Source organism: Phaseolus vulgaris, chromosome 9 (genome assembly GCF_051622355.1).
Source record: "Phaseolus vulgaris cultivar YP4 chromosome 9, ASM5162235v1, whole genome shotgun sequence".
In the NCBI taxonomy this organism is placed as follows: Eukaryota; Viridiplantae; Streptophyta; class Magnoliopsida; order Fabales; family Fabaceae; genus Phaseolus; species Phaseolus vulgaris.
The window spans coordinates 14,702,659-14,711,179 of record NC_143506.1 but is presented as its reverse complement, the minus strand read 5'-3'; the positions used below and the strand labels follow the sequence as shown (position 1 = coordinate 14,711,179).

At 28.3% G+C, this 8,521-nt stretch overlaps 2 non-coding genes across 2 annotated transcripts; one reads left to right on the top strand and one right to left on the bottom strand.

Annotated features, from left to right (window-relative positions):
- Nucleotides 1-733: 733 nt before the first annotated feature.
- On the top strand, nucleotides 734-805 carry TRNAD-GUC (transfer RNA aspartic acid (anticodon GUC)). Its single transcript has one exon. It is a non-coding gene; the product is annotated as a tRNA-Asp (tRNA).
- Nucleotides 806-2,127: 1,322 nt separating this feature from the next.
- LOC137823252 (small nucleolar RNA snoR8a) lies at nucleotides 2,128-2,216 on the bottom strand. The gene has a single exon (XR_011083105.1). It is a non-coding gene; the product is annotated as a small nucleolar RNA snoR8a (small nucleolar RNA).
- Nucleotides 2,217-8,521: the final 6,305 nt, after the last annotated feature.

Below are 8,521 nucleotides of genomic sequence, written 5' to 3'. Positions count from 1 at the left end.
GCACACTGAACATTTATTTGATGTTTTCATTTTATACTGCACTCCCCTTGGTGAGCTTAAGAATTAAGTAGGAATAACTATCTTTCGTATTAAATTAACATTTTCTTTAATTAGCACTTCGATTAAAAAGGATTTTATTCTCTTTAGTTTTGTGAACCAATTCCCCTTTAATATTTTCTTACCTAAGATGTGTGAATGATTGAATATTATATAGTGTCATTCCACATGCACATTCCCTATTAAGTTGGAGTGTTTCTTCACCATGCTCAACAATTCATATCTTAGGAACACAAATCAAACAAACTAATAGTTACAATTTACTAAAAAGAAAAAAAGAAATTGATGCAGGACAGTATTACTAGCGCATCCAAAACATCAAAAGAAGAAAGTCGGGAAAAAAAAGAATGCACGATACAACATCATGAAAGATTGCATTATCCTTCCACAACCGAATCATAATCATAAAATTGAACACGAGTGAAGCCACAAAAAAGAGAGCGAAGAAGAACACAACGAAATTAAATGTACCTTAAGGGGATTTCGTCTCCAACACCAAGCGTCTTCTCAATTGTTTTCGGTTATCAATAAACAAGTCCAGTTTAGGATTTATGACCAATAACAGAAGAAGAAAGAGTAGAGAAGTTGTTCAGTGCTTTGACATTATGACACAGAACGAGGGGAACTTCCAATATATATAATTATTTAAAATATATGTAATTTATTTTAACATCCAGTCGTTGTAGTATAGTGGTAAGTATTCCCGCCTGTCACGCGGGTGACCCGGGTTCGATCCCCGGCAACGGCGAGTTTTTTAACTTTTGTTTACAACTAATTAATTAGGATCTTGTTTCCCTCAATTTCTTTTGGTAAGTATAAGCCCGTTGTAGAAGGACAGTGGGCCCAAGGGGTTTGCATTCTGCAAAATTTGTAGTGTGCATGGTGGCCCACTATCTCAACGAGGTTTTGTTCTGTAGGTTGAATTTTGTAATTATTTTTTAATAAAAAAATTATAATTTCTTTAAACAAATGATTTTGTATTGTACGTATGAAATTTCCCTCCCACATCGCTAAAATCATCTATTTATACATGAAGTATATGGATATTTTTCTTGTAAGTTTTCCCAAAATGTTATGAGCATTATTTAATTTTATTATAAAGAGAGATTTAAAATATATATGTATTATGTTTATTTATTTGTTTTTGTATTACTAAATATTCTAAATTATTGAGTGTAATGAACCATTTTCATGGCTTTATTATTTATATTTAAATTGAGTTAATAGGTTTTGTTCTGGAGGTTGAATTTTGTAATTATTTTTAATAAAAAAAAATTAATTTCTTTAAACAAATGATTTTGTATTGTACGTATGAAATTTCCCTCCCACATCACTAAAATCTATTTATACCTGAAGTATATGGATAATTTTCTTGTAAGTTTTCCCAAAATGTTATGAGCATTGTTTAATTTTATTATAAAGAGAGATTTAAAATATATATGTATTATGTTTATTTATTTGTTTTTGTATTACTAAATATTCTAAATTATTGAGTGTAATGAACCATATTCATGGCTTTATTATTTATATTTAAATTGAGTTAATAATGATAATAAGTTGAGATACTTCTTTTAAATAATGTAAAATATCCAATTCAATACATTAATTTTTTAAAAATTCAATATATTAATTTTTTAAAAATTTAAATTTATTATATAAATTTGTATTATAATTATAAAAATAAAAAATAAATCATTTTAAAAGAGTCGTAAAATAATAAAACATAATTAAAACACATAAAATTTTATTATCAATTTATATAATTCATTACATAATTTATAGATTTGTGTGTTACGGATAATAACTTTAAGAAATAAACTTTTTTTCAAAAAAAGTGTAATATATAAATATTTATTTTTATTATTTAAATATTAAATCATTTAAACAAGTTACATTCATATGAAAAATATGATAAAGAGAAAACAAGATTCATAATTTGTAATATTCCAAAAATTGTATAATTATATTTTTATTATAAAATAATATTTTATAGTTGAAGATTTTAAAATTTTGACACTAATTAGATGCAATATCACATACCATACTTAACTAAGAATGCATAAAAGGGGCAGAGCTCATATTCTATGGGTGTAATCGTGTCTGTCATGCCATGGCAATAGCATTCAGTACGAGGAATTATTTATAATCACCGCTGCTAACCCCTTAAGACTTCTGATCGATATAAGAAGAAAATAACTATCATAAAGCAAAGATACACGAATCTTCGAATCAACAGCACACACTGCAAAAGAATAATTGAAACAACGAGTTTGTTTAAGCATCGCTACACCAGACGAACAAGAACACATGAGCTGAATCACAACAGAAACGAAAAATGCGCAGAAGATGCAAAAACGACGAATTCACAATCTGATACTTCGAGATGAGGGATGGGTATTTAAAGCTCATATTGACACGTCACGCCGCTCAAAACCCTAAACCTTAATGAACCCGCTATCTTTTAGGAGTTAGTTTAACAGAAGCCCAATAAAAAGCAGGCCTTTAGCGATTCTCATTTATGGGCTCCGCTTAGGTGGAGAACTGGTAGATTGCTTTTCGTAATCACATTGTATTTATACACTCTCCTTTTCGGAACGGGTGTTGTTCACCCATTTCCTTAAACTAATTATGTTCAGTTCGCAGAGATCCTTCACATGTTTAAGTTTAAGATATTAGATCTGTATTTATAAGCAATCAAGTATTAGTTATTATAATTTATTGGCTTCATTGTTAATGCTGGGTGAAATATTATATTATATATCTCAATACGTGGGCATATATATATATATATATATATATATATATATATATATATATATATATATATATATATATATATATATATATATATGTATATGTATGTCGTTGTTGTATATTCATTTACTTTTACTACTTTTAATTATACAAAATGTCTCATAAATAAACTATATATAATCTTAGTAATAGAATACTGTATGACATTCTGATCTCTTAAATATTTTCAAATTCTAAGTGAATCAAATTTTGGGTTTATAAAATTAATTCTATCAAAATTCTAGACTGGATGTGGACGTTAGAAAATTCTCCTTTTTTTTCTTCAAAAATATATTATTTTTAAAATTTAGTTTTCCAAAATAATTTTACTAGCAGCTAAATATTTCAAAAAATACTTTTTAAAATATTAAAGAACGATCATCTTTGTTTAAAATATTATAACATTGGGATTACAATATTGCTAAGTTTGTAATTTGTCTAATTTTCCTTATAATTTGTAATTACGAAAAGTTGAGCTTAAAACTAGAAGAGATGAGACATCTAAATTATTAGAATATGTTCTTGAACGGGTTTAAAGTTCAAAAAACTATTGATAGGACTCTTCTTCTATCTTTGGTTGGTCAATTGTACTTCAGTTTCCTTTCTCATAAGCTCCTAACTTTTCCTCACTTATCCCAGATTTTAGTCTTCTCGTAGTCCAAACTTGAAGGGTACCTGCAGAAGACACTCTGACGCTCAAGCCAGTAAAGGTGTTCAGTGCTCGGTTGTCAAAGCATTATAGATGATGACGTACATAAACTTTAGAATGTGTGTTATTTATATTACCTTTGGTGGACTTTCCTTATTGGGTCAGGTTAAGGAGTTAGGGCAATTGCTTCCTGCACCATATCACTGCACCCAATCATAGGGGAAAAAACGAAAATACCCTAAAAAAAATAGGGTACATATAAAATTACATTTCGGACCCCCTTTTCTGGAACACAATAATATGGATAAATTTTTCCATAATGTATTATTTTCTTTTCCGGATATTTTTATCTGGAAAGAGATTTTGATTTTTTTTTCCGAATTTTTATATCCATAATTCAAAAATCTCTTCCAAATATATTTTTTCGGAATGTATTATTTTCAATTCCAAATTTTTCATTTCCAGAATAAAGGGTATTTTTGGAATTTTTGAAATTATATTGGGTGCAGGTTCAAAAGTGTTGGGTGCATGGAGCATTTGCCAGGAGTTAGACCACGTTTAGGAATGCATGATTTAGTTTTTAATCGCAGGTTAGATTGATTAATCATGTTTGAGTGTAATTGGATTTATGTTATTGAACAACCCATTGATATGGGCCGCGATCTCTGTCGGCCCAGTAGTGAAGACCAAGTCAAGTCATGATATCAGTCGTACATGCTCTTGTTTTTTTGGGCTTCAGGTCTTTTTTTCTTTTCTCTAACCTTTTGTAGGTCTTTTTTCTTCGGCTATTGCTTCCTGCACCCCAACTTTTTTATGCACCCCTACACTCTTATGCAAAGACAAATTTTACCATTATTAATTTTTAAAATCCCAAAATTACCCTTAACCTAATAAAACCCTAAAAACTGGAAATGGGTGCCGTTTGTACGTGCAAGCAACGTCGTCTTCCTTGGATTGTTGATAGCAGCGGCACAACACTTTCAAAGGTCATTCTCTCTCCAAATCTCACACACATCTCTCTTGTGATTTAGAGTGTTGTTCATAAAGGTAAGCAAAATTTCATGTGTTTCGGATTTTCACATCCGTTTTTGTCATGGATTCTTGTTTTCGTAAACCTTTTTTCACATTTTGAATCACAGAATCCGGTAGAATTTCGAATTTGTGGATCTGGTAGTGTCCCAAATTTGTGGATCCGGTAGTGTCCCAGATTTTGAAAGTGTTGCGCCGCTACTATCAACAATCCAAGGAAGACAACGTTGCCTGCACTCACAAACGGCACCCATATTCAGTTTTTAGGGTTTTATTAGGTTAAGGGTAATTTTGGAATTTTAAAAATTAATAAGGGTAATTTTGTCTTTGCATAAGAGTGTGGGGTGCAGGAAGAAAAAAGTGGGGGTGTGGGAAGAAACTGTCTTTTTGTTTTCTCCAAGCTTTTGTAGCTTATTGGGACTCTCTCTCTTGGCCCACTTGGGTTTCTACCCATTTTTTCTTTTGTAGATAATATATTAATTTAAATTTTATAGATGTAAAAATTGTTCTATTGACAATTTTTTATATATCTTTATTGAGTCTTTTGCATTATATGTTTGAGAATTTATTTCAATCTGAATTGTATAAATGTAAAATTGTTGTGTGTTTTGTTAGTATTTAATTACTTACTTCTATTATATATATATATATATATATATATATATATATATATATGTTTGCATATATGTGATGCGAGTCAAAGAGATTATGTACTCTCATAAGAATAATATCAGTATATATAAGACTACTTTTAACTATACATAAATATAGTATGTTATTAAAGGACTATTTAAAGATAAAGTATTCATATAATTTAAATATGTGGAGTGTAATATCAAGAAGATTTTTTCTCAAAATTTATTCATGAAACCATTATTCAACTCGGAGAAAAGGATTAAGATTTTTTTTTTCAATATTGTAATTAAGATCACAGATTACTTTACAAACCCCTTACTGTAACAATTAATATTAGGTGATTCAAAGGTTAATTGTTCTCAACTGCTATAATATTTAAGTGACATGTTTTCCTTTAATTTTTAAAGTATTTTGTAATATTAAAAACAACTTAATCACTCCTTGTATCAAACTTCTACATAAAATTAATGGTTTTTGCCATTATCATAATCATTATTATTCGAAACAAAGTAATTATCGGTACATGTAAATCAAAGTGATTGTTGAACCTTGACAGTTACGACATACCATACATAATACATACTAAACGTGATATTTATGTTTATGAAGTACAGGGTGACAAATAAACACTATTATTAAATTTGATATAACCGTCATAACATAGGTTTCTTAATGAAACTAATAATAACCTTATATAATATTCTATAATGCAATTAACTTCAGTTATTTCCTGTAAAAAGTGCTTTTGACCAATATTGTAGACAATGAGATCCATATCCATGTCAAATAATGTGATGATTAAATAATGTGATGATTATTATATGTTAACTTACATATCATTCTATATATCATTTTTACATAAATAACACTTCAAAATACATTAATATGTGTTGTTGTTCAGGTTAATATATAGCATTATAAATATTTTTAAAGTGAGTTTTTTTATTATTTAGTTTATTATATCATTTTCTTCGGTTGCAAGATTAGATAATTTTGTTGTCAAATATATTGTGAACATATGACGTTTCTTGCTTGTTTATTTGTTTATGAATTAAGTAATCTACAAGTTATATCTCTTTACAACAGAATTAGCATTTTTTAATTGATAAATTGAGAAACTCGTGACATACATAAAACATAACACTCTTCCAGAATGTGACCCAAACAAGAGTTACATATATAACACAAATAGCAATAGCAATATCTGATACACACCATGGAGCACACCAGGTACAACACTAGAAACAAATGTGCCCTTCATAATGATGTTTATATTCAAAAAAGAGTAAGCATACCCTTCTCATGGGAATCCAAGCCTGGTCTTTCCAAAATAACACATCAAAACAATGAGTTAAGGCTCACTAATTTAGTGTTGCAACCTCCTCCATGTTCGTCATCTAGGACTACATATAATAAACATCAAAATTCATTTGAGGTTCCTAATTTTATTTTGTGTGCATCTCAACCTTCTTCCATGAGAAATAGATTGTTTCGACTGGAGAGTCAAACGGGAGATCCTTTTATTGAAGCTTACAAGAAATGCACAGAAACTCCTAAGGACTCATTCATACGTAAGCAACCTAGCAAACACAATAAGAGGAGTGGATCGCGACCTAACATAATGAAGTATATGGATATTTTTTCTTGTAAGTTTTCCAGTGATATTATGAGCACGATCTAATTTCATTGTAAAGGTTTTGAGAATAATTAAGATATTTAAAATATATGTGTCTTATGTTTATTTATTTACTTTTGTATTAATAAATATTCTAAATCATTGGGACATTTGTTTCAGTAGTAATGGACCCTTTTCATGACTTTATTATTTATGTTTAAATTGAGTTAATGATGATAATAACTTCAATAAACATAATAGAAATTTATAGAAATGAATACTAGTATATAAATCTTTATTTTTATTATTTTACATATTATCTCATTTAAACAATTTACATTCATATGAGAAATGTGATAAAGGTTCTTGTAAAGAGAAAAAAAAATCATAATTTGTAATATTCTAAAAATTGTAAAATTATATTTTACAACAAAATATTTAATTTTATAAGTTGGAGAATTTAAAATTTTGATATTAAGTTATAGATTATAGGATTCTTATGAAGTATATAGTTTATTTACTTAGTAGGACAAATTTAATGTTTATGAAATATAACAACTATGATTTATATATATATATATATATATATATATTTGTTTATTTTTTTATTGTATTTTGAAATATTATACCAATAATATTGTATATAAATATTTATGTTAAAAATTTAGGCATATTATATTATTAGATGTGGTTAAAATAGGAATGTTACATGTATTAACAATATAAAGTACACAATAATATAGTGTATCAATAAAAATATTAAGTATAAGAAAGGATATTAAGTATAATGACCCCAGAGTTTTCAATTGAATCACAACCATCCAACCTAAGTACATAACATTTATCTCTTTTAAAATTCTATAATGTCACCCTTCAATTTAAAAATACCACACTTTCACATAAAAATATTTATACATTGATAAATTATAATGTTAAAGATAGCACATACTCATCATCATAATTTGAGATTAAAAAAAATATCATGTAAACATGACTTAGTTTATGAATATGGTGAAATAAATTTGATGGCAGTTAAAAATGTGAGTACGTTTAATTGTTTAGATGAGAATATATTTTAGACTCCTCTTGTACAAGTTAACCATCTACTGTTTGTTTTATACCGTTCTTAGTACTTGGTCTTCTTTTTCTACCTTATCTTGCAAATGTCGTTTTTTCAAAGCCAAAAACCTAATTTTCTGTCGCGTTTAATGCTTTTGTCTCCTTGTGATACAATGTTTGTTAAGACTATTATATATAACGGAATAAATACAAACCACAGAATCAAAGTTTGTTAGGATCATATGTATAAATTAATGTGTAACGTTGTTCCTCTTTCCACCAACTTTATACAACATGGATCAACCAATAACTCATTCTCCGGGAAGGGTACCCTTTTCGTGGGAAATAAAACCAGGAATACCGAAAGTTACTGTTGCTGAAAGTTTTCAAAGAGAACACAAGTTTGTGCACAAGCTACAACTCCCTCCTCCATCAACAAGTTTCCAAAGAAATTATGATCATGCTTTTCAAGTGCCCCATTCGCATGCAAGACCATGATCCATTTCTTGAGGCTTATGAAAAATGCACCAGGAGTAGGAAAAGTGTGAAGAAGAACAAAAGATTAAAACTTTGCAAGCATTCCCGCGTTGTTCGTGACTATCATTTCGTCATGGAAAATAATTTTTTAACTCCATTGCTCTACCCTATATCTCATTAAATATTAATATTTTAATTTTTTTTAA